Source organism: Heterodontus francisci, chromosome 4 (assembly GCF_036365525.1).
Source record: "Heterodontus francisci isolate sHetFra1 chromosome 4, sHetFra1.hap1, whole genome shotgun sequence".
NCBI lineage: Eukaryota > Metazoa > Chordata > Chondrichthyes > Heterodontiformes > Heterodontidae > Heterodontus > Heterodontus francisci.
This window is the reverse complement of record NC_090374.1, coordinates 36,927,834-36,954,473: the sequence shown is the minus strand read 5'-3', so window position 1 is coordinate 36,954,473 and position 26,640 is coordinate 36,927,834. Positions and strand designations below refer to the sequence as shown.

General features: G+C 44.3%; 1 protein-coding gene across 10 annotated transcripts in view; it reads right to left on the bottom strand.

The window, feature by feature from the left end:
* LOC137368959 (teneurin-3) overlaps positions 1-26,640 on the bottom strand; it is an 891,767-nt gene that overhangs the window by 402,253 nt on the left and 462,874 nt on the right. Inside the window, exon 1 of one of the 10 annotated variants that reach the window (XM_068029343.1) lies at positions 8,082-8,305. The exons of 8 other annotated variants lie outside the window; for them this stretch is intronic. The gene's annotated coding sequence lies outside the window, so the exon portion shown is untranslated. Of the gene's footprint in view, positions 1-4,970; positions 5,041-8,081; positions 8,306-26,640 lie in introns of those variants that run through there. One more of the 10 variants, XM_068029346.1, reaches the window with a different exon arrangement.

Here is a 26,640-nt window from a genome sequence, read left to right as displayed (position 1 = left end):
TTCTATATTATCCAAGTGCAAATTGTTGTTGGCTCACTTCTAATTTAAGATTTAATTTAACGGGCAGAAAATCGGAGGCTCCAAAGTATCGAAGCAGAAAACCCCAACTGCTAAGTCCAAAGAAGAAGCAATATTGAAAATTTGTATTCTCAGCCCGAGGACTTTCTGTCCAGACAGAAAATCTCAAGCAGAGTCTCAATCTGCTGAAGTGTAAGTCCTGCCCTCCCATTACCATAGCTTCGGTGCAGAAGTCAGACCAGGGGGCAGATTTTCTGCAAGCAATTATACACATGAAAATAGTTTAAAAGAAACCGAATTAATATAGCACCTGTCAAATCCTCAGCATATCCCAAAGCCCTTCATAGCCAATGGAGTAGAAACTGGTATGCACTGTGACCATTTCTCGGGTAGCCCAATTTAGCATTGGGATAGCCTGCGCCTAATATGAGCAGGCATTGGTCCCACTGCTAAATTCAAGAGCTGCAATCGCTGCTAACTGGGCCAAGACGATGTTGAGAATGAAAGGGTGCTTTTACATGTGTTTCTTGTTTAGTTTGGATGGTGCGCAAGCAGTTACATTGATAATTCTGACTGTACAACAAGAGGATTGGGTTGCAGCAGATCATCAAGCAATTGAAGCGGGATTGTGTCCATCTGAGTTCATGTGCATGTGTGACAAAGATGCACACACGATGCAAATTGAAAGAAATGGTTCAAAACTTGATGCTTACAGTTCTTCCTCATGGTGGAGTTAGTTTGAATACAGTAAATAAACTCTCCGTCACATAGAACATAGATCATTGAACATTACAGCGCAGTACAGGCCCTTCGGCCCTCGATGTTGCGCCAACCTGTGAAACCATCTGACCTACACTATTCCATTTTCATCCATATGTCTATCCAATGACCACTTAAATGCCCTTAAAGTTGGCGAGTCTACTACTGTTGCAGGCAGGGCGTTCCACGCCCCTACTACTCTCGGAGTAAAGAAACTACCTCTGACATCTGTCCTATATCTATCACCCCTCAACTTAAAGCTATGTCCCCTCGTGTTTGCCATCACCATCCGAGAAAAAAGACTCTCACTATCCACCCTATCTAACCCTCTGATTATCTTATATGTCTCTATTAAGTCACCTCTCCTCCTCCTTCTCTCTAACGAAAACAACCTCAAGTCCCTCAGCCTTTCCTCATAAGACCTTCCCTCCATACCAGGCAACATCCTAGTAAATCTCCTCTGCACCCTTTCCATAGCTTCCACATCCTTCCTATAATGCGGTGACCAGAACTGCACGCAATACTCCAGGTGCGGCCGCACCAGAGTTTTGTACAGCTGCAGCATGACCGCGTGGCTCCGAAACTCGATCCCCCTACAAATAAAAGCTAACACACCATATGTCTTCTTAACAGCCCTATTAACCTGGGTGGCAACTTTCAGGGATTTATGCACCTGGACACCAAGATCTCTCTGCTCATCTACACTACCAAGAATCTTCCCATTAGCCCAGTACTCTGCATTCCTGTGACTCCTTCCAAAGTGAATCACCTCACACTTTTCCGCATTAACCTCCATTTGCCATCTCTCAGCCCAGCTCTGCAGCCTATCTATGTCCCTCTGTAACCGACAACATCCTTCGGCACGATCCACAACTCCACCGACCTTCGTGTCATCCGCAAATTTACTAACCCATCCTTCTACACCCTCATCCAGGTCATTTATAAAAATGACAAACAGCAGTGGCCCCAAAACAGATCCTTGCGGTACACCACTAGTAACTAAACTCCAGGATGAACATTTGCCATCAACCACCACCCTCTGTCTTCTTTCAGCTAGCCAATTTTTGATCCAAAGCACTAAATCACCTTCAATCCCAAACTTCCGTATTTTCTGCAATAGCCTACCGTGGGGAACCTTATCAAACGCCTTACTGAAATCCATATACACCACATCCACTGCTTTACCCTCATCCACCTGTTTGGTCACCTTCTCAAAAAACTCAATAAGATTTGTGAGGCACGACCTACCCTTCACAAAACCATGCTGACTATCGCGAATGAACTTATTCTTTTCAAGATGATTATAAATCCTATCTCTTATAACCTTTTCCAACATTTTACCCACAACCGAAGTAAGACTCACAGGTCTATAATTACCAGGCCTGTCTCTACTCCCCTTCTTGAACAAGGGGACAACATTTGCTATCCTCCAGTCTTCCGGCACTATTCCTGTCCACAATGACAACATAAAGATCAAGGTCAAAGGCTCTGCAATCTCCTCCCTAGCTTCCCAAAGAATCCTAGGATAAATCCCATCTGGCCCAGGGGACTTATCTATTTTCACACTTTCCAAAATTGATAACACCTCCTCCTTGTGAACCTCAATCCCATCTAGCCTAGTAGTCTGAATCTCAGTATTCTCCTCGACAACATTTTCTTTCTCTACTGTAAATACTGACGAAAAATATTCATTTAACGCTTCCCCTATCTCCTCTGATTCCACACACAACTTCCCCTACTATCCTTGATTGGCCCTAATCTAACTCTAGTCCATTCTTTTATTCCTGATATACCTATAGAAAGCCTTAGGGTTTTCCTTGATCCTATCCGCCAATCTCGTGTCCTCTCCTTGCTCTTCTACGCTCTCCCTTTAGATCTTTCCTGGCTAGCTTGTAACTCTCAAGCGCCCTAACTGAGCCTTCACGTCTCATCCTAACATAAGCCTTCTTCTTCCTCTTGACAAGCGCTTCAACTTCTTTAGTAAACCACGGCTCCCTCGCTCGACAACTTCCTCCCTGCCTGACAGGTACATACTTATCAAGGACACGCAGTAGCTGCTCCTTGAATAAGCTCCACATTTCGATTGTGCCCATCCCCTGCAGTTTCCTTCCCCATCCTACGCATCCTAAATCTTGCCTAATCGCATCATAATTTCCTTTCCCCCAGCTATAATTCTTGCCCTGCGGTGTATACCTGTCCCTGCCCTTCGCTAAGGTAAACCTAACCGAATTGTGATCACTATCACCAAAGTGCTCACCTACATCTAAATCTAACACCTGGCCGGGTTCATTACCCAGTACCAAATCCAATGTGGCATCGCCCCTGGTTGGCCTGTCTACATACTGTGTCAGAAAACCCTCCTGCACACACTGGACAAAAACTGACCCATCTAAAGTACTCGAACTATAGTATTTCCAGTCAATATTTGGAAAGTTAAAGTCCCCCATAACAACTACCCTGTTACTCTCGCTCCTGTCGAGAATCATCTTTGCTATCCTTTCCTCTACATCTCTGGAACTATTCCGAGGTCTATAGAAAACTCCCAACAGGGTGACCTCTCCCCTCCTGTTTCTAACCTCGGCCCATACCACCTCAGTAGACGAGTCCTCAAACGTCCTTTCTGCCGCCGTAATACTTTCCTTGATTAACAATGCCACACCGCCCCCCCTCTTTTACCATCTTCTCTGTTCTTACTGAAACATCTAAATCCCGGAACCTGCAATATCCATTCCTGTCCCTGCTCTACCCATGTCTCCGAAATGGCCACAACATCGAGATCCCAGGTACCAACCCATGCTGCAAGCTCACCCACCTTATTCCGGATGCTCCTGGCGTTGAAGTAGACACACTTTAAACCAAGTTCTTGCTTGCCAGTGCCCTCTTGCGTCCTTGTAACCTTATCCCTGACCTCACTACTCTCAACATCCTGTACACTGGCACTACAATTTAGGTTCCCATCCCCCTGCTGAATTAGTTTAAACCCCCCCGAAGAGCACTAGCAAATCTCCCCCCCAGGATATTGGTACCCCTCTGGTTCAGGTGAAGACCATCCTGTTTGTAGAGGTCCCACCTACCCCAGAAAGAGCCCCAATTATCCAGGAAATCAAAACCCTCCCTCCTACACCATCCCTGCAGCCACGTGTTCAACTCCTCTCTCTCCCTATTCCTCGCTTCGCTAGCATGTAGCACGGGCAACAACCCAGAGATAACAACTCTGTTTGTTCTCGCTCTAAGCTTCCACCCTAGCTCCCTGAATTTCTGCCTTAAATCCCCATCTCTCTTCCTACCTATGTCGTTGGTGCCTATGTGGACCACGACTTGGGGCTGCTCCCCCTCCCCCTTAAGGATCCCAAAAACACGATCCAAGACATCACGAACCCTGGCACCTGGGAGGCAACACACCAACCGTGAGTCTCTCTCGTTCCCACAGAACCTCCTATCTGTTCCCCTAACTATGGAGTCCCCAATGACTAATGCTCTGCTCCTCTTCCCCCTTCCCTTCTGAGCAACAGGGACAGACTCTGTGCCAGAGACCTGTACCCATTGCTTACCCCTGGTAAGTCGTCCCCCCCAACAGTATCCAAAACGGTATACCTGTTGTTGAGGGAAACGGCCACAGGGGATCCCTGCACTGCCTGCTGGTTCCCTCTCCTTCCCCTGACGGTAACCCATCTACCTACTTCTTTTACCTGAGGTGTGACTACCTCCCTGTAACTCCTCTCAATAACCCCCTCCGCCTCTCGAATGATCCGAAGTTCATCCAGCTCCAGCTCCAGTTCCCTAGCGCGGTTCTCGATGAGCTGGAGTTGGGTGCACTTCCCGCAGATGTGGTCCCTGCCGTTCACAATGGGATCAGCCAGCTCCCACATCATACAGCTGCAGCACATCACCTGCCCAGCCATCTCTACTTAGTTAATTACTTTATTAATTTATATAAATTTATGAGCTAAATACTTTGATTCTTCTCTGCTGTGGTCTTTTTCAAATAACCAATTAATAGATAAGTCAAAAAAGTAAAAGAAGAAAGTAAATTTTTACCAATCACACGATACAGAAGAAATAAAATAAAAAGCTTACCTTATCAACACACCATAGTCCTTTTTTTTTGGTTAGAGGAGGAGGGTGGGTGGGAGACACTACACGTGTAGTGTCTCGGGTTCAGCCACTGCCCAAATATATAGGTTTTGACTTACCCAGCAGTCCGCTGGTCCTCCGAAACAAAAGGTTACATGCTGTAACTTAAATGAAAAGCTAACTTTGTTGCTTCCCCAACAGGAAGTCTTGTCACTTTTGTTGATGTATCTGCCTTGTTCCCCTTCACACACAATTGTTATTCTTTGGAGTTAGCACGCGTTGAACCACAGACTCCTGCATCTTCGTCTTTGGGATCTGTATACTCCAACCCACGCAGTTTGTCTTACTGACAGAAACCACACAATAACAAAGTCCTGCCAAACGCAATTGCCCAGCTGTTAAACCACTTGACTTGTTAAGAAGGTACTAGTTCATAATTAAAGATGTGGGGACAGAGTTTCCACTAGTTGTATCAGCACAATCTGCAGGGTTGGGGGTCGGGGTGGTGGAAATCGACTGAACTGGCACAAAAATTTGGAAAATTTTAAGCGCATGTGAGTAACGCCCAAAACCATTTCAGTTTGTGTTTTTCCCACTGGTTCAAGATTCAATTCGCTTGGATCAGACCAGCCCACAAAATTGGCCACGCCCCAGGTCAGAACTGCGAGATTCTGCCAATTGTGCTGATTCAAGAAGGCTCTTCAAATAGCGCTCATTTTCTTAAGTGCACTAACGTTATTAAAAAATATTTAATTTAGTTTTTGAGATACAGCACTGAAACAGGCCCTTCGGCCCACCGAGTTTGTGCCGACCATCAACCACCCATTTATACTAATCCTACACTAATCCCATATTCCAACCACATCCCCACCTGTTCCTATATTTCCCTACCACCTACCTATACTAGGGGCAATTTATAATGGCCAATTTACCTACCAACCTGCAAGTCTTTTGGCTTGTGGGAGGAAACCGGAGCACCCGGTGAAAACCCACGCAGACACAGGGAGAACTTGCAAACTCCACACAGGCAGTACCCAGAATTGAACCCGGGTCGCTGGAGCTGTGAGGCTGCGGTGCTAACCACAGCGCCGCCCTCCACTGCACCGCCCTAAGAAACTTACGAATTTACTAAGAAACCTTCTGGTGTACACCAATGAAACTATTAAATGTTTCAGTGTAGATTTTTAAAGTCTTTTTTCAGTGATTTTAAATCGGCTTGCTCACAGGTGGAGGCACCCACTAAAAAATGCTTAATTTTGGTGACTACCTCATTTTCAGCTGCATTAATAAAACTGTACCAGGTGACCAATCTTAAATAAACAAAGCAATACTTTTAATGGAAAGAGAAAAAAGAGACAACTACAATCTATTACACTGCCCAATTACAAGGGTTCACCGAAGATCTTACATTTTGATTATGCAAATAAATGTTATTGGAAACTTGAACTGTAATCGATCCAGCGCAATCTCGAGCGCATTTTGGGTGCAATTTTGTAATTGCGCCCAAATAGAAACTCTCCCATATGGCCTTTTTTAATTCAGTGTGCCCATCTTCTCCCTTTCGGGTTCACCCTGCCTGCAGACCTTGCCCTATCTGGAAGAAGGCTTCCCCATGACCTCTGTCACTCTTAGCAGCCAGTAGGGGGAGCTGAAGTACAAGTCTCACAAGATAGAAACACAACCAGTTTATGCTCCCCTCAGCTTAACAATGCTTTCTCGACCTTGGGTGCTGCACTTGACGACCCATACATATTTGCCAACTTCCCATTTGGAATCAATCCAGGATCTGCAATTCTTTCAGCCTTTTATTTTGTAAATCCCCAAGTTGATCTACATGGGAGAGTAAGAAAAAGCAGCACATTTTTTTTAACATTCAGTGCACTGCCTGGACAGATTCAGGGTATCGGTGGATGAACATGTATAAGCACAGTTAAGCAGGCTCACTCATCAGCTAAGTGGAAGCAATAACTTAAAATACAATGATATATTTTTATATTCTATAAATACAAGCAAAGCAATTACAGTTAGTCATCATAACCTCTGTTTAAAATGGGTAGAAAGGTTGATATGAGCATATTAAGGTGTGATACAATTAAATTACTAACAGTAGTTTCTAACAGTCTTATGTGGCAGATTACTGGCAGCACTTACATTTTCCTTCTTGCTAAGTTCGAAAGAAAAGTAGACAAATAAAATCAACAAAGCCACTTTTCCCTTACATCTACATCTTCACTAAAATTAGCAAACACAGGAAAATATACTGGTGGCTTCACATTCAACTGCTAGAACAGATACATTCCACAGCCATACCTTCAAGTAGCCAACAGTGATTACGACACAAATTAACTGCACACACACCTCAATAACCAGCCACATTTATTAAGTGTTGACCTGCTTCATCTCCTACTTTATTAAGTTGAGCTGTTTCAAAAAGGAATCAATAAAGTCATTAAAATTCAATAGGTTTAAAAGGAAAACCAACGCTTTTCTTTCTGCCCCCTCCAAATCGTGTTGTGACACAGACTGCATGTCTCGGTATGATACCCCTCCCTCCCTTGGGGGCTCCCATTACCAGCGTTAAATCCTGGTGCAAGGCTGCAGGGATCTTGGACTCGACTTTGCTTTCAGGTTATGCTGGTTCTGGAACATTTGTTACGGTGGCCACTTCGTTATAACAGCAGTAGGTTCATCTCCCTTAGCTGCACGTTCTAATTAGAGCCTGCCCATTACCTACAGCATTTAAACCACTTCACATTACACATAATCAATCACTTCAAAACATATAATGAAGTATGTACAAAAGAAAATCACGCACACACACACACACTGATTCAACTTCTCTGGAAACAATTAGGAAGCAATTACAAGCTGAACATCAGTCTTTATATTGCACTGTCCAGAAAGCACTGTGTCGTAAATTTTTGCAAACAACTTCAAATGTAACATGTGCTAAATCTTTCATTTCTTCTAAAAGGGGTTAAAGCAGTAGAAAACCTCCTTGTATCTCACGTGTGAATGTAAATGTCCTCTCTGATTCAGATTACTTTTGCATTCCTCACCACCCACCACCACCCCCACACCCCCCACAATCTCAACCAACCCAAAGCACTCCTCAGACAGGATAACATGCGCTGGCAACAAGAGATATTAATGACTGTACATTCTGCCAAGAATCACTGTTTATCCTGGTCGGCCTACCAGGTCAAACGGCCAAGCAGCTGGTCACCCACCTTTCTCCGCCGACTCTTCTCTCACTGTGTGAGAATAGCAGAGAGCTCACACAGTGTCTGTGGGTTTACCCAACATTATCCTGGATCACATTACACAGGCCGGCTCCGGGGGAGCGGGGACCTGCAGTCAGTCAGGATAGGCTGAAGCTCCCAGCTGTTTACTCCCAGTCATGGAGAGAGAGAGAGAGAATGAGAGAGGGTTGGGCTAAACTACCTTCAACCTTTTCTACCGTGGTTAAAATAATATCAAGGAGCAGGCACAACACAATCTCCTTTAACAATGACTATTGCGGGACAAGGGGGGAGGATCTGCAGCAGCGTCTGGTCCTTTCATGAGTGAAAGATCAGCGATCCGCTTGCTGGAGTGGGTGGCAGTTTGCTTGGAATGAGCTGCATGCATTCCTGAACTGTTCTGGGTCAGTTAGTTCTCCTCTCCTCTCCTCCCCCCGCCCCCCACGACCCCCACCCCCCACTTCTCTTCAAGATAGTTGGATCTTCCAACAGGTCCACTTCAATTTTGTGCTACACGTCTGAATTTAACTAAATTAGTTTTGTCTGCGTGCTCAAGCAATAGATCAATTGCATCTGTTTGCACTCTGGTACTGAATTAATAAAATATGAGACAGAATTAGACTGTAGGTACAGAATGCTCAAATCTGTCTCCATCAGTCTATAATAAACCAGCTTATATTCAAAACTCTTCATGCACACATTCCCCGTGAAGCAGTATTTTCTCAATCAGACTGCTGCGAATTAGATTTCAGCTTCAGAGGCCACATTGAAAGCAGTCTCCTGGATTTCTTTTCCCCCCAGTTCCCTGATATGTGCATTGCTACTGGCCACACGTTACAATAAAGCAATGGCACTTACTTTCCAGTTTTAACATGAGGCAATGTGCAATGTTACCGTTTGCTCTTCCACGATCTCCACAATCTTTACATTTACCTCAGTTCGTATTCCCCCACTTCAGTGTTTATCAGAGAATCCTGTTCCACAGTTTGGGAAGAATGAGGCTGCCATTGTTTAGATTTGAACTTGGACGGTCCAGCTTTTAAAGGAAACAGTTTGGAAATTTCTAAAATTGGAACTTGGTCATGAGGTGCATAATTTTTTTTTAACTGTTAATCTGTTTTTTTTAATTCCTTCAAGGTCTTGTGCGGCAGGGTATCTGAACTATGGCTTATGTGGACCATTTCTGGGCTACATGCCCCAGCAATTTGTCTTAACAACATCAAATTGCATTTATATAGAAGCGTAGAATGATGCAGCACTGAAGGAGGCCATTTGGCCCATCGTGCCTGTGCCAGCTTTTTTGTAGAGCTATCCAATTAATCCCACTCCCTGCTCTTTCCCCATAGCCCAGTATTTCTTTTCCCCTTCAAGTATTTCTCCAATTCCCTTTTGAATGTTTTGATTGAATCAGCTTCCACTACCCTTTCAGGCAGTGCATTCCATTCACAACAACTCACTGTCTAAAAAAATGTTTCCTCATGTCACCTCCGTTTCTTTTGCAAAGCATCAGAAATCTGTGTCCTCTGGTTACTGGCTCTTCTGCCACTGGAGGCAGTTTTCCTTATCAAAACCATTCATGATTTTGAACACCTCTTTTGAGACGCGCTTCACCTTCTCTGCTTCAACAGAGAACAGCCGCAGCTTCTCCATTCTTTTCACCTAGTTGAAATCCTTCACCCGGGTACTATTCGAGGAAATCACTTCAGCACCCTCTCTAAGGGCTTGACATATTTCCTAAAGTGTATAATACTCTGGCTGAGCTTTTAAAAAATTTTTTCATGGGATGCAGGCATTGCTGGCAAGATGAGCATTTGGTATCGATTCCTGACTGCTCTTGGCAACTGAGTGGCTTTCAGAGCAAAGTTACAAGTCAACCTCAACATGGCACAGTCACATGTAGAGCAAGTAAGGACAGCAGATTTCTTACCTAAAGGGCATTAGTGAACCAGATGGGCTTTTACAATCAATCAATGATAGTTTTGTGGCACCATTACTGAGACTTGCTTTCAATTCCAGATTTTTATTAATTAATTGAATTTAAATTCCATTAGCTGCCCTGGTGGGATTTGAACCCGTGTCCCCAGGGCATTAGCCTAGGCGCTTAGATTACTAGTTTAATGACACTGCCACAATACCACCATCTTCCCCCATCACTTAACCAGTGCTCTAGAAAGGTTTCTTCCTTTTGTGCTGTCTGCCTCTGTTAAACAAGTGACGAATCCCATATGCTTTTTAACAACCTTCTCACATGTGCCTTCCAGGATTTGTGTCCATACACCCTCAGGTCTCTCTTCCTGAAACCCCTTTAAAATTGTACCATTTAGTTCTTTTGCCTCTCCTCATTCTTCCTACCAAATGTATCACTTCACACATCTCTGCATTAAACTTCATCTGCCATGTGTCTGCCCATTTCACCATTCTGTCAAGGGCCTTCTGAAGTCTGTTACTGTACTCCTCATTGTTTTCTACAATTCCAAGTTTCCTATCATCTGCAAAGTTTGAAATTCTGCCCTGTATACCCGAGTCCTAGTCATTAATGTATATCAAAAAGAACAACGATCCTAATACCAACCCCGGGGGACACTGCTGTATATTTCCCTTCAGTATGAAAAATAACCGTTCACCACTGATCTCTGCTTTCTGCCCATAACCAATTTTGTATCCCTGCTGCCATTGTCTCTTTAATTCCATGTACTTCAATTTTGCTAATAAGTATATTATGTGGTGCTTTATCAAAAGCCTTTTGAAAATCCATATACACAACATCAACAGCATTACCCTCATCAACTGTCCCCATTATTTCATCAAAGAACTCGATCAAGTTAGTCAAACGTAACTTGCCTTTAACAAATCTGTGCTGACTTTCATTGATGTGCCCATACTTTTCCAAATTCTCATTAATTTTGTCCTGGATTATTGTCTCTAAAAGTTTCCCCATCACCAGGCGTTAGGCTGACTGGCCTGCAGTTGTCCAGTTTATCCCTCGTTCCTTTTTTAAATAGCAGGGCAACACTTGCAATCCTCCAGTCCTCTGGTACCACCCAATATTCAAGCAGGATTGGAAAATTGTGGCCAGAGAATCCACAATTTTCATTCTTACTTCCTTCAGTAACTTAGGATGATTTTTCTACTTTGCGGACTGCCAACCTTTAAGCACCTCCTCTTTATCTATTTTTATCCGATGCAATATCACTACTGCCTCCTCCTTCACTGCTACATTGGTAGCATCCTCTTCTGAAGTGAAGCCAGATGCAAGTTACCCATTTAGTAGCTCAGCCATGCCCCTGTTTCCACAAGAAGATCTCCTTTTTTCCCCTAATTGGCCCGACCCTTCCTTTACTACCTTTGACTATTTATGTGTTTATAAAAGACAATTACATTCCCTTTTCTATTAGCTGCTAATTTATTCTCATGCTCTCTCTTTGTCCCTCCTATTCTCTTTTTTTAGATCTCCTCCATACTTTCTATTTTAACCTTGGCTCTCTACTGGATCATGAATGTGAAAATTTTATTAAGCCTCCTTTTTCGGTCTGATTTTACCCTCCATATCTTTCGTCATGCAAGGAGCTCCAGCACTGGATGCCATACCTCTCCCCCTCAAGGGAATATGTCTACTCTGTACCTCAATCAGATCCTCTTTGAAGGCCTCCGATGGCTCAATCACTGGTTTGCCAAACAATGTTTGATTCCAGTTCCCCTGAGGCAGATCCCTTTTCAACTGACTGAAGTTAGTCCTCCTCCAATTAAGTTTTGTTACCTTTGATTGTACTTTGTCCTTTTCCATAACTATTCTAAACCTGATCATCTAATCGAACCTTTAACATCATTAAAGATCCCACAATACTGCAGACAAGCATTAACAGACAAAATTTGACAAAGCCACATAAGGAGATATTCGGCAGGTGACCAAAAGCTTGGTGAAAGAGGTAGGTTTTAAGCAGCATCTTAAAGGAGAGAGAGAGAGGACAGGTTAAAGGAGGGCATTCCAGAAATCAGTTCTATTTGTCCTCACATTTCTTACTGGTTGGTTTGTCCTGTACAAATTTAATGATCCTGGAGGTTTGGACAGGGCCTCCTGTGTGGATGCATCATAAATCACGACAACTAGAAGTGTAAGAATTGTCAGTTTGTGATATGTGAGAACTAATAGGAACATTCACCCAAACTTTAAAAGGGCTGATGTCCAAATATATACCTTTGTGTGAGGTACACTTGCAGAAATTTCTATTTAGCTCCATGGTATGCACCTGAGCGATCCATAAAGATAAAAAGCTCAGCCACATCTAGTACATCGGGATGGGTTCAATGAAAACATCAGGCTTCAGTGCCATGAGTTTATACTTGTGGAGAATGTGGCAACCTGAATTCTAAGAGTGGGCTGAACTTGATGGCTTACGGGCTGACGTCCTGACCATCTCAAAATGATTGCAATCTGTCATTCCATTGTAATCCTCAGTGAGACATTCCAACCAAATACGATTAAACTTCTAACTGAAAAAAATGCAAAAATTCCAGATACTTTTAAAGGAGAACTTTTGTGTTCACTGGTTTTGGTACTTAGGAGATAATTGTGTGAGGTTCCACTGTTAAGGTGGGGTGGGGCAGGCCTCACTAAACAGGAGCATGCATCACAGGTAAGACCATAACAACAACAGGGCCGATTCTGCTGTATTGTTAAATTTGCTGTGTCCATGAATGTTCTTTGGCCTCCTTATCTCGAGAGACAATGGGTAAGCGCCTGGAGGTGGTCAGTGGTGTGTGGAGCAGCGCCTGGAGTGGCTATAAAGGCCAATTCTAGAGTGACGGGCTCTTCCACAGGTGCTGCAGAAAAATGTGTTTGTCGGGGCTGTTACACAGTTGGCTCTCCCCTTGCGCTTTTGTCTTTTTTCCTGCCAACTGCTAAGTCTCTTCGACTCGCCACACTTTAGCCCCGCCTTTATGACTGCCCGCCAGTCAATGTACATGGATGTAAAATGAATGGTATGAGAAAGGCTTGTTGTCTTGTTTACACCATTTTGTAATGCTGCCTTATCACCTTTGTTTTGAGCTATGGTTGACAATAGTTCAACACAATTGAATGAAACAAGGGCAGCAAGATGACTAGCATCACTTAACAGGTTTTTCACTGGATAAAGGCAGCCAACGGAGGGAAGCTGTTTGGATAAGGGAGACAATTATAGTCAGGTAATTGCAGAGATCTAGTCTTTCTTTCTGTGGGATCTGTATGATACCGAGGGACAGGATGCATTGGAAACCAGCGCCCCAGTTCAAATGGAAAAACTGCACTGAAAGACACTGTCGCTAAACTAATGAAGCTCAATGTGAAAACAAAAAAAAAAGCTTCTAGCTTCCTCCACCTCTACATGTCGCAAGAGTTAATATGTAGTAACAAATCCTGCTGTATTTAAACGCTGTATAAAGTTTCAGTGAGCAGTGACCATTTAGATATGCCACGCCGACTAAAACAAATGTGAACTGGATTTTTTTTAAGTTCAGTCACAGGACGTGGGCATGGCTGATAAAGCTAACAATTATTGCCCATTCCTGACTGTCCTTGAGAAGGTGGTGGTGAGTCATGCTAAGCCGTTTCAGAGGGCAGTTAAGAGTCAGCACATTGCTGTGTGTCTGGAACCACATATAGACTAGAAGAAAGAACAAAGAACAAAGAAAATTACAGCACAGGAACAGGCCCTTCGGCCCTCCAAGCCTACGCTGATCCAAATCCTCTATCTAAACCTGTCGCCTATTATCTAAGGGTCTGTATCTCTTTACTTCCTGCCCATTCATGTATCTGTCTAGATACATCTTAAAAGACGCTATCGTGCCCGCGTCTACCACCTCCGCTGGCAATGCGTTCCATGCACCCACCACCCTCTGCGTAAAGAACTTTCCACGCATATCCCCCCTAAACTTTTCCCCTTTCACTTTGAACTCATGTCCCCTTGTAATTGAAACCCCCACTCTGGGAAAAAGCTTCTTGCTATCCACCCTGTCTATACCTCTCATGATTTTGTACACCTCAATCAGGTCCCCCCTCAACCTCCGTCTTTCTAATGAAAATAATCCTAATCTACTCAACCTCTCTTCATAGCTAGCGCCCTCCATACCAGGCAACATCCTGGTGAACCTCCTCTGCACCCTCTCCAAAGCATCCACATCCTTTTGGTAATGTGGCGACCAGAACTGCACGCAGTATTCCAAATGTGGCCGAACCAAAGTCCTATACAACAGTAACATGACCTGCCAACTTTTGTACTCAATACCCCGTCCGATGAAGGACAGCATGCCGTATGCCTTCTTGACCACTCTATTGACCTGCGTTGCCACCTTCAGGGAACAATGGACCTGAACACCCAAATCTCTCTGCACATCAATTTTCCCCAGGACTTTTCCATTTACTGTATAGTTCATTCTTGAATTGCATCTTCCAAAATGCATCACCACGCATTTGCCCTGATTGAACTCCATCTGCCATTTCTCTGCCCAACTCTCCAGTCTATCTATATTCTGCTGTATTCTCTGACAGTCCCCTTCACTATCTGCTACTCCACCAATCTTAGTGTCGTCTGCAAACTTGCTAATCAGACCTCCTATACTTTCCTCCAAATCATTTATGTATATCACAAACAACAGTGGTCCCAGCACGGATCCCTGTGGAACACCACTGGTCACACGTCTCCATTTTGAGAAACTCCCTTTCACTGCTACTCTCTGTAGACTGGGCAAGGATGGCAGATTTCTTTCCCTAAAGGACATTAGTGCACCAGATGGGTTTTTACAACAATTTGGTAGTTCCATGAACACCATTACAGATAGTAGCTTTTCATTCTAGATCTATTTAATTTAAATTTAATTTCCCAGCTGCTTTGGGGGGATTTGAACTCATGTTTCCAGATCATTAGCCCAGGCCTATGGATTACTTGCTTTCTTGTTTATCCTTTGAGGCAAAGATGACCATGTTCATCACCTGGGGTGTTTGGTAGGATACCTGTGAGTATGTAGGTGACTACTAAGGCTGATCTGTGCCTGGATGGTTCTGCTGCAAATCGGTCATGATACTGCAGACGATTGAGTTTTGGATGAGCTGCTGGCTCGGGATTTCCTCCCTTTGTATTTGCTCTCTGCCTCGGATATGCGCTTGCTTTTGAAGGAGCCCACACCCTTTTTTATTTGGTTGCATCAGGTGCAGCGATCCTGGACAAGCTTCTCCCAGGACTCCGGGGTCGATATCAAAACTCCTAAGCAAAGTCTTCAGAGTGTCCTTGTAGTGCTTCCTTTGACTGCCATGAGGGCGCACCCCAGACTCAAGCTCTCCATAGAAGATTCGCTTTGGCACATCCATGGAATACTAGTCCAGTAACATAACCACTATATTACTTCACCTCATGCTTTCAGCAATTAATGTAAAATACAGTTGTCACTAGACATTCAAAATATGTTTTGCCCCCACATGCTATTGATAACATGATAACATGGTCCAAATATGTTACATTATTACTTGCCTCTCTTCTGCTGCCATAATATATTAAGACTATATGTCAATTTCATGGTAATGGCTGTGGAATTTGCCCATGTTCGTTAGCTATAGAAACTGTTCTATAGTCATTGCAATCCAGGTCAGTTATGCCTCCCTCCAATTAGTATGAAAACTGGCTTGCAAACTGATGAGGTTGGTGAAAAAGATAGTTCAAACGAAAAACAAAAACTGAGAAGGCAAAAGTGAAAACTCTGAAATTATTCAAGGAACAGTTAGATGCCACAACGGAAGACTTCGGGTCAATCTGGATGGATAAATTAAAATGGGCTGGATTGTCTTTCCCATCCATATTTATCTTGTCAAACAAATTAATTATAATAATACTGAATCATTTTAAGCTGGAAGTTTCATACGCCCTTGAAATGATTTTGTAAAAGGGATGTGGTTTCTGATGCTTATCTCCTGTGAGCGGTTATTGCGACAATTCTTAGTGTAGTAATGGAAGTAGCAGCTGCTGAGGGGATGCCACCCCTCTGGGCAGTCATTATGGTCGCTAATTCTCTCTCAATGTTAGAACTTGTTGATCACATTACAATGACCGTGGGTTTCCGCCGGGTGCTCCGGTTTCCTCCCACAGCCAAAGACTTGCAGGTTGGTAGGTAAATTGGCCATTGTAAATTGCCCCTAGTGTAGGTAAGTGGTCGGAGAATGGTGGGGATGTGGTAGGGAATATGGGATTAATGTAGGATTAGTATAAATGGGTGGTTGTTGGTCGGCACAGACTCAGTGGGCCGAAGGGCCTGTTTCAGTGCTGTATCTCTAAATAAATAAATAAAATAAATAACCTCACGACTGCCAGCACTTTACATAGTGGCAACCTCGGATTTCAACAGAGCTGCCGATTGCTTACAGATTTATACAATTCATCGGTTAGGCTGCAGTTCGAATATGATGTCCAGTTTTGGATCCTTACTTTCGGAAAGACATAAGAGTGCAGACGATACTCAGGAGAAGAGTTTTTAGTTATAAGCAGAGAATAGAGAAACTGGCTTTCTTTTCATTTGATCAAAGGTTAAGAGTTAATCTGATAAAGGTGTTCAAAATTATTACAGCCTCTGATGCTGGGAGTCAGGAGAAACAGTTTCCACTAGCTGTGAATTGGTAACCAAAGGCAGATCATCACCAAAAGAGCCAAGGGTTAGAAGAATTCTTTTAACACAGAGGGTTATCAGGATGTGGAATGTTCTACCAGAAACAGTGGTGGAATCCTTTTAAGAAGAAAGTGGATAAATATTTGAAAAAAATATGTAAATTTAAAGAGGGTAAGGGGACGAAGCGGATAGGTCGCTGAAAGAGCTGGCACAGGCTTGCTGGACAGAATGGCCTGCTGTGCTGTAAAAGTTTATGTTTTTATTACTCCAGATGGCCATTCAAGTCCACATGCCATAATTAAGCACAGTTTGCCTCAGTTGCTAGCAATTCCACTTGAGTCAAAAGGTTATGAGTTCAGACCCCAATCTGCAACTTGAGGACACAATCTAACCTGATACATCAGCACAATACTGAGTGAGTGCTGCATTGTTGGAGGTACCATATTTCAGATGGAAAATAAATCAAGGCTCTATTCCAGTGGTTCAGGGCACTGTTAAAGAATAGCATCCTCATCATCACTACAAAAAAAACCGAATTGATCACTCAGTCTGTTATTTGTGGAATCTTCTGTATGAAGTGGCTGTCTGGACATTAAGAAGTTATTGCACTTCACAGTAATTCATTGCATATGAAGAGCTTTGGGTGTTTCTGAGAGGTGCGGTGAAGGAGCTCTATAAGCATAAACGTTTTATTGCTGCACATTGCAAGGTGATGCCGCAGAACTGGTTGTTTTTACGTTCCTCTTGTCAGAGCCAGGGTCTGGCTGAGGAGTTAACTAGACAAAGAGATGACCTTGAATGACGCAAAGTTATAACTTCAGCTCCAACTACCTTTACGCCCCCCACACCCACAGCGGCAGCCACCCACCTTTCCTTCTGTGCCTAGCTCTCAAAGGAAGGTTGATTCAATTAGACATTCACTAGAATTGGACAAGCTAGTCACATAAGAAAGTCTCCAGAGAACATAAACAATAGCTTTATTCAGCAAATTTCCCTTCTGTTCAGTTGCTCTGCTCATGGAAAGCGCGGATAATTGTCATCTTTGTGCAAGGCCATCAAACACATTTTTTTAAGGCTGCGTTTTGATTGCCGTCAAATTTTCAGCCACCCTAAACAATAATAAGGTTTTTTTTCAAGTAAGAGGGCAGTAAAAAGCCCCAAGTGAAGTTAATAAGAGGCACTGCTGTTTTATGGCTGTGGGCTTGCAAAGGTCTAACAGTGGGGAGCCAGGGCCTGTTAAGAGAGCCTATTAACAACACATATATGGTGCAGGTGCACTTGCATTTTCTATACTCGCCCAAAGCCGCGGGGGAACAACGTGAAATTGATAAAAACTGGTAAAAAGCGGCATGTGAACAGCAGTCCCATTCATTTTACGGCTCTCCTCCTGATAGATTGCAGCTAATAGCAAATGCAGGGTTCTCTCCACTCTTGGGTGCACTTCGAAACATGGCAAACAAGGCGGAGAGACCCACGTACAACCTGCCGCTAGAACTGGCATTTGCCTGGGTCCATATGATTGACACTCAGTGGAAATGCGGCAAGTAGAGGGTGTCATTAGGATGCTCTCCTCAAACCAGCTCTGCAATCGAAACGGGGCTCAAGCCTTTCACCAGAGGCTCAGACTGATCCAAAAACTGAATTTCATCTTAAACAATATAATTTTTGTACTGAATATTTGGCACAAATTATTGCATCCCACAGTCAATTTAATACATTTAGATTAGCAGCTAATTCAATCAATCTGTGCACTAATTCTTTGCTCTGTTCACCTCTCGAAATGAACACATTAGGCTGGAGACTGTGCTGTGCATTAACAGTGCTCAATGTGCTCGGCTGGAATTGCTTTGCCCTTTAGTCAAAATGTGTTCACTCAATTAATAATAAATTAATGGTTTAGCACCTTCACCAGAAGAGTGGATAAAAGGGATGTCACAGTTAACTGTTCAGCCCTTCTAGCCTATGCTTTTCCTCAGATCACCTCACTATGACATTTTAACATTTGTTCGGTGTGGGTTCAGTACAATTTCTTAGAAAAAGGTAGTGAACCCTATAACACGTCTATTTCCATTCCCGAGCTCCTCGGACCGCTTACGAGAAGCTGATATTGCAGGCAAAGTCATTGTCCGTGGACTTCGACCGCCAATTTCCCAGGTGGGAAATTGACGTAAACCTTAGATAAACTGGCATTAAGGCCTGTACACATGGAGGTTGTCATGGGAGATCGAGAGGACGCCGGTCAAAATTCCACTTCCCACTCCCCCCCTCCACCAAAATAAAATTCCAGTTACAACACTCCTGAAACAGAAAATGACCCAACAAAAATTGTTTAAATCTACCAGAATAATCATTTTTTTTGAATGCATTTTAGTTTCTCGTACAGTGTAGATAAAATCAATGAGCAATTGCTACTCAGATTTTCTCCTCTTTGCACTCCTTTCCTGTGGGCTTCCTATTCTCAAAATTCCCCTCTTGTGCATCTGGGTAATGTCAGCAACTCATTCCTCCCTCCACTCCCCACCCCCACCACCCCCCCTTCACCTGGTGATCTGTAACACATCTCTGCCAACATACTGAGAATGGCTGACTCAGCACAACCCCGGAGATTGACCCTAACTCCTTCCTTATCTGCACTGCTCAATGTCACACTGTACAATACATCTACTGGCGAAGCACTGCTGGAGAGGGCTGCTTCAGCTGCGTTTTGCTCAGGAGGTGGGCTGCAATAATATGATAGGTTTTAGTCTTTCACTTGCAGTCTCCCTGCCTGAGGAAAATTACCTGGTTGCTAATGTGATGTCATCAAGCTTGTTGCCCCTTGGGACACTTCCCCTCCTCCAATATATGCAAAAAAAAAATTTACCTGCATGAAATATTTATAAAATAAGCTGACTTGCATCAGATAGTTGGGGTCAGAACAAGGCTAAATATATTTCATAAATATTAAAGAGTTCTGCTCCATTCAGCACCTATTATTGCTGGTTTCATCCTTTTGTTGGTCAGCCCCCAGTTTTCTGTTTTGATAAACACCTCAGACACTTGAAATCAGTTTCTTGCAAAATTTTTATTTTAAATAAAAGGGGGGAAGCAAACTGAGTATATCATTTATCGAAAACAGTTAAAAACAAAAGCCTTAAGAGGTGAGAGCTGATCGGTGGCTATCGCTTAAGAAAAAGCTGGATGCTGTGATGGGAGGGTTGTGGGGTTTTTATGGATGGTTGAGAGAGGCGCAGACTTCCTGTGATCTTACGGTAAGAGTCTGGTGATAATTGTTCATTCATTTTAAACTCTCGAGAGGTTCAGCAGCTTAGTGAGCTGGTGTACCAGGAATGGTTCAGATATTTTCTGATTCTGGATCAGGGGATTGCGAGAGGCAACAGGCAGAGGTGAGGCATCACAACATGTAACCTCACTATTTAAAAAGGGAGGTAGAGAGAAAGCAGGGAATTATAGACCGGTCAGCCTGATGACGGTAGTGGGGAAAATTCTAGAGTCCAATAACAAAGATTTTATAGCAGAGCACTTGGACAACAGTGGTAGAATCGGACAGAGTCAGCATGGATTTACGAAAGGGAAATCATGCTTGACAAATCTACTAGAATTCTTCGAGGAATAACTAGTAGAGTTACTGAGGGGGAGCCAGTGGATGTGGTTTATTTGGACTTTCAGAAGGCTTTTGACAAAGTCCCACATAAGAGATTAGCATGTAAAATTAAAGCGCATGGGATTGGGGATAGTGTATTGTGATGGATAGAAAATTGGTTGGCAGACAGGAAACAAAGTGCAGGGATAAATGGGTCTTTTTCGGATTAGCAGGCAGTGACTAGTGGGGTACTGCAGGGTTCGGTGCTATTCACTATATATATTAATGTTTTAGATGAGGGAACTAAACGTAATATCCCCAAATTTGCAGATGACACAAAACTGGGTGGGAGGGTGAGTTGTGAGGACGATGCAGAGAGGCTTCAGGGTGATTTGGACAAGTTGAGTGAGTGGGCTAATGCATGGCAGATGCAGTATAATGTGGATAAATGTGAGGTTATCCACTTTGGTAGCAAAAACAGGAAGGCATATTATTGTCTGAACAGCTATAAACTGAGAGAGGGGAATATGCAATCAGACCTGGGTGTTCTTGTACACCAGTCGCTGAAGGTAAGCATGCAGGTCCAACAGGCGGGAAAAAAAGGCAAATGGTATGTTGGCCTTCATAGTGAGAGGATTTGAATACAGGAGCAGGGATGTCTTGCTGCAATTATACAGGGCCTTGGTGAGGCCACACCTGGAATACTGTGTGCAGTTTTGGTTTCCTTATCTGAGGAAGGATGTTCTTGCTATAGGGGGAGTGCAGCGAAGGTTTACCAGACTGATTCCTGGGATGGTGGGACTGACATATGAGGAGAGATTAAGTCGGTTAGGATTATATTCGCTGGAGTTCAGAAGAGTGGGGGGGATCTCATAGAAACCTATAAAATTCTAACAGGACTTGACAGGGTAGATGCAGGAAGGATGTTCCCGATGGTGGGGGAGTCCAGAACCAGGGGTCATATTCTAAGGATACGGGGTAAACCATTCAGGACTGAGCTGAGGAGAAATTCTTCACCCAGAGAGTGGTAAACCTGTGGAATTCGCTACCCCAGAAAGCAGTTGAGGCCAAAACACTATGTTTTCAAGAAGGAGTTAGATATAGCTTTTGGGTCTCAAGGGATCAAAGGGCATGGGGCGAAAGTGGGAACAGGCTACTGAGTTGGATGATCATCCATGATCATAATGAATGGCAGAGCAGGCTCGAAGGGCCAAATGGCCTACTCCTGCTCCTATTTTCTATGTTTCTAACAGGATGCAAATAAGGAGGGAGAGAATTAGAGGAAGGGGAGAGAGAAAGGAGAGAGGGAGAGAGAAGACGGGAGAAAGAGAAAGGCAGACTGGTAACTGGGGAGGTTTCCTGAATTTCCCAGTGAATGTTTCCAAAGCACTGAACCATTGCTGCCCCCTTTCTCCGCAAGAATCCCGTGCATTTTTGAGGGTGCCAGTTCACCCCTGGAGACAGGGAACAGACAAGAGAACGGGGCAAAGGACAAAGGTAGAATATGGGAGAAAGAACAAAGAACAAAGAAAATTACAGCACAGGAACAGGTCCTTCGGCCCTTCAAGCCTGCACCGATCCAGATCCTCTATCTAAACATGTCGCCTATTTTCTAAGGGTCTGTATCTCTTTGCTTCCTGCCCATTCATGTATCTGTCTAGACACATCTTAAAAGGCGCTATCGTGCCCGCGTCTACCACCTCCGCTGGCAACGCGTTCCAGGCACCCACCACCCTCTGCGTAAAGAACTTTCCATGCATATCCCCCCTAAACTTTTCCCCTCTCACGTTGAACTCGTGACCCCTAATAATTGAATTCCCCACTCTGGGAAAAAGCTTCTTGCTATCCACCCTGTCTATACCTCTCATGATTTTGTACACCTCAATCAGGTCCCCCCTCAACCTCCATCTTTCTAATGAAAATAATCCTAATCTACTCAACCTCTCTTCATAGCTAGCGCCCTCCATACCAGGCAACATCCTGGTGAACCTCCTCTGCACCCTCTCCAAAGCATCTACATCCTTTTGGTAATGTGGCGACCAGAACTGCACGCAGTATTCCAAATGTGGCCGAACCAAAGTCCTATACAACTGTAACATGACCTGCCAACTCTTGCACTCAATACCCCGTCCGATGAAGGAAAGCATGCCGTATGCCTTCTTGACCACTCTATTGACCTGCGTTGCCACCTTCAGGGAACAATGGACCTGAACACTCAAATCTCTCTGTACATCAATTTTCCCCAGGACTTTTCCATTTACTGTATAGTTAGAAAAGGAAGGAAAGACTGAGAAAAAGGGGAGGGAGCATTAGAAAAGAGGAGTAAAAGAGAAAGTAGAGTGCAGAGAACGAATAAAGAAAGATAGTGGTCAGATTTTATCCTGGCGATGGGGGTCTCAATGTATCGAAAAAGCAGTGTCGAGAATCCCACGTCTCCTGTTCTCCAATAGGCCCAGTGAATCTAGTGCCAATCAGGCACTTGTGGACAGCGGTGAGCCTTCCATGGGATCAACTACCCTGGCACTGGAAGTCCCGCCCTCAGAGAGCTGCCAGCCAATCGGAGGCCGGCAGCTCTTCAAATGAGCAGCGCCACCGCAGAAGCAGTGACTGCTGCGGAAAGGGCAACTACGTAAGGCCCAGGTGTGGCGCTGGACCCAGGCCTCAGGTAGGTCAGGGCGGGAGGGCTCTGTAGTGGAGGTGCCTGCAAGGGGGTTTGCGAGCAAGAGCAGAGATGCGGCTCTCAGCGGGCCACCCTCCTTCCTGATGCTGAATCCCTCCTTCAGGCACTAAGTTAATGAGGGACCACCCCCCACCCCCCCACACCCCGGCTAATTGTAGTAGCGGCGGGATGAGGCCCTTAATTGGGGATTAATTGCCCTGTTAAGGGCCTCAATTGGTGGCAGGGTGGGAAGGCCATTCGCAGGCCTTCCTGTGAATGGCCTTCCCACGATGGACTAAATTTTGGTAGAGGCAAGAAAGTGGCAGGACCCTCCCCGCCACCATCCCACCTGATTTTATGCTCTCCCTGCCTCTAAACCTGCCGTGTGGGACAGCTTAACATTCCCCCTAATAATTTTGCACTGGTGATGTCTGCTAGAAAGTCGAGATGCGTATGAGAGGGAGAACGCGTGGGCATAGCCACAATGCAACTGAAGGACAGCATTGAATTGGCTGTTTTGCCCTCTACAGTCAAATATCCTGCTGACATGTGTATCAGCTTGCACATGGTTACTCCATTAGGGTTCTGAATCTTTGCCATCACATTCCAGTGCTTTTTCTTTTTTAAAATACAAAATACTGGGGTATAATTCCATGTGCTACTGCCACCCAAGTGGCCATTATTGCTGTCCGGTGCAACTGAGAGAGACACCATGAAACATGTGTGTTTCAGAAGAGGAATAATTAAGATGCAATGCAAAAGCAAAATTCTGCAGATGCTGGAAATCTAAAATAAAAATAGATAATTATGGGAATACTCAGCAGGTCTGGCAGTATCTGTGGGGAGAGAGAAGCAGAGTTAACGTTTCAGGTCTGTGTTCTGATGAAAGGTCTGAAGCGTTGGCCGGAATCTTCCGGATTCATAAAATTCACGCTGAGACCTCAAAGCTAAAATCCCTGTTACTTGTCCATTTGGTAAGGCGGACCTGTTTGTTAAACTCCTCATATCTTCTTTTCCTCATTACATGTGGCTTTGCAAATTCTGGCTTGGCAACTTAAAAAAAAAATCATTACATCGCAGAAAACAATGATGTGCTGAGATAAAAGCAAAATACTGCGGATGCTGGAAATCGGCAGAACTTCTTCAACCCTTCCGAAGAAGGGTCACTGACCCGAAACGTTAACTCTGCTTCTCTTTCCACAGATGCTGCCAGACCTGCTGAGTGAATCCAGCATTTCTTGTTCTTGTGTAATGATGTGCTGAGAGCTGGCTGGTAGGACTTGTATATGGTACATTACTTATATGCAGTTCTTGACAAAAGATAGAAATTTAATGTACTCTGTTCCTTGATAACCGAGATGAACATACTAAAAAAGAGGGGTTCCCACTTTGTATAATAATTACAAGATGGATCCAAAGCTATAAATTCTATCCTTAGCAGTTAATTCACTGCAAATCCAGATGGGCCAGCCAACTTCAGAGATACTTTGAAACAAAGGCTCACAGGACTGTCTCTTTCACCCTCCCCCAACCCTCTTCACCATTTCCCTGCACCATCAATCAATCGATCTATGACATTTCTTCTGCATCGAGAGAAAAAAAAATCATGTTCTGACTTAAACCAGCCAATGTTGTCTGCACAACAGATGCTGCCTGCTTCTAAAGAAATCTTAATGCTTACCTACCCGGTAAAAGCAATACGTTCCTTGTGATTGCTTCTTTTATATGGATGTTGACGGGCTGTTTGCATGTCTGGTTCCTGAAACATGGGCCTAATGCAGCCAGTAGCAAACCCCCAGTGAAACCCCACAAGGTTCCCGATAAGGAAAGACAGTTTTTTTTAACCCTCGTGCGAGCCAATTGACAAGTTTAATAATGGATGCCAGTGATTGCATGGGGTTCCACACTATGCGAAATGGGGTCCAAACGCCCCACTGACACCAGTGCAAATGCTGTTCTTAATTTACACTCGGCAACGCAATTCATTTTGTCCTGATAATGGCTGAAAGCAGCTCTCGAGCTTACATCTCTGGAGAAAATGCTGCTTCTGGAAGCTCTTGACATATTTTCAAGTAATTCTGTGAAAGGGAAATAAATGTACAGCCCTGACAACCAATGGAAATTCCCTCCTGAACTTGGTGATTTGCAGAATTTGATTTTGTGCTGACGTTTCACATGAAAAATCTAAATATGACTGTCATGTATCAGGAGCAATGGGGACTGCAGTGGTTTAAGAAGGCAGCTCACCACCACCTTCACAAGGGCAATTAGGGATGGGCAACAAATGCTGGTCTTGCCAGCGACGTCCACATTCCATGAAACAAATAAAAAAAAAACTTTAAAAATAGGAGAAGCAGCTGAACAAGGGCTTTTCCTCCAGCAGCAGCCGAGATGCTCTTTTCATTTTTTTTTTATCTGCGGGGGAGAGTTTGAATTTGGAGCTGGTCTGAATGGTGTGTCTGGAAATTTCTAGAATTTATACTGGGCTCCAAGCCTGTGTTTTTTTTTTTAACCTGTTAAGCCCATTTATTCACAATTAATTCCTGTTATGAATATTTTTCAATGAATTTACATTAGTAGGAAAGGAAACATCAGAACTCATGACCCAACATCCACTGTCTGGTTTGAGATGTGGCAATCTGAGTGGTGGAGGTATCTACAAGCATATCACCCAGACATAAATTCGCAAAAGGCTGGCTGCATTCAATATTAGCGAAACGCAGTGACCGGCGGGGGGGGGGGGGGGGGGGGACAAAAAATTGAGAAATGTCTGATTTAGATTTATGGTTATTTCTTTTCTTTTGTGGGCTCCGTATCTTTTTTTAAAAAGGCCCACCCAGCATATGAACCATCCTAAAATTTCCCTGGAACTGCCTCCAACATGTTCAGAAGATCAGATTGCATGGGCTGTATTTTCCAGTGGGCGTCAGGACCCCAACGTCGGGACAAGAATTGTGTTCCAAAACCGCGCATGTCATCAGGGCTCCCACCGGTGCAACCGTCCGGAAGGCCCCCTCCTAATTGGCCACCTCTGCATTCACCGTCCTGGGTTCCCAAGGTGGGCGGCCCAATCAGAGGGCCGGCAGCCCCACTGGGCGAGGTGAGTGCGGCTGATGCAGATAGGGGAGTGTGAGGGTGCCTCAAGATGGAGGCAGCCTCAGAAAAATTCAGTCAAGTTAAATATAAAGAATGGCCACAGCTGTCAGGCCATCATATGGAGGGGGTTCCCCTCACTCCAGAGGATGGCTTGTGGCACCTGCCGGGTTTCAGCCTCAGTGGGGGACCCATCGACATCCGGAAGATCCCGGTGACTTCACCAATTTTCCCCAAGTGGGCATTTAATTGTCCTAATTGGCTAGCGGCCACTGCCGGACACGTAGCCAATGTCAGTTTGATCCTGCCTCCAGCAAGACCACTCGGAAGCAGGAACGCGATGGGGAGGCGACCCAATTGAACCATTTCCTCATTTTATTCCCGGTCCCACTGACTAACCCACCTCCACTGGACCGGGAAAATTCAGTCCTGCCTGTCTGTCACATTGACAAATACTAAGAATGCCAGCAATCATAGGACGAAGGAAGAAAACCCTATTTCTGTGCAACCTTTCCCCAGCAAGGCAACTTTGCACATGGAACCAAACGTAAACCTGAGTTTTAGCGAAGTGACCATTTCTACCA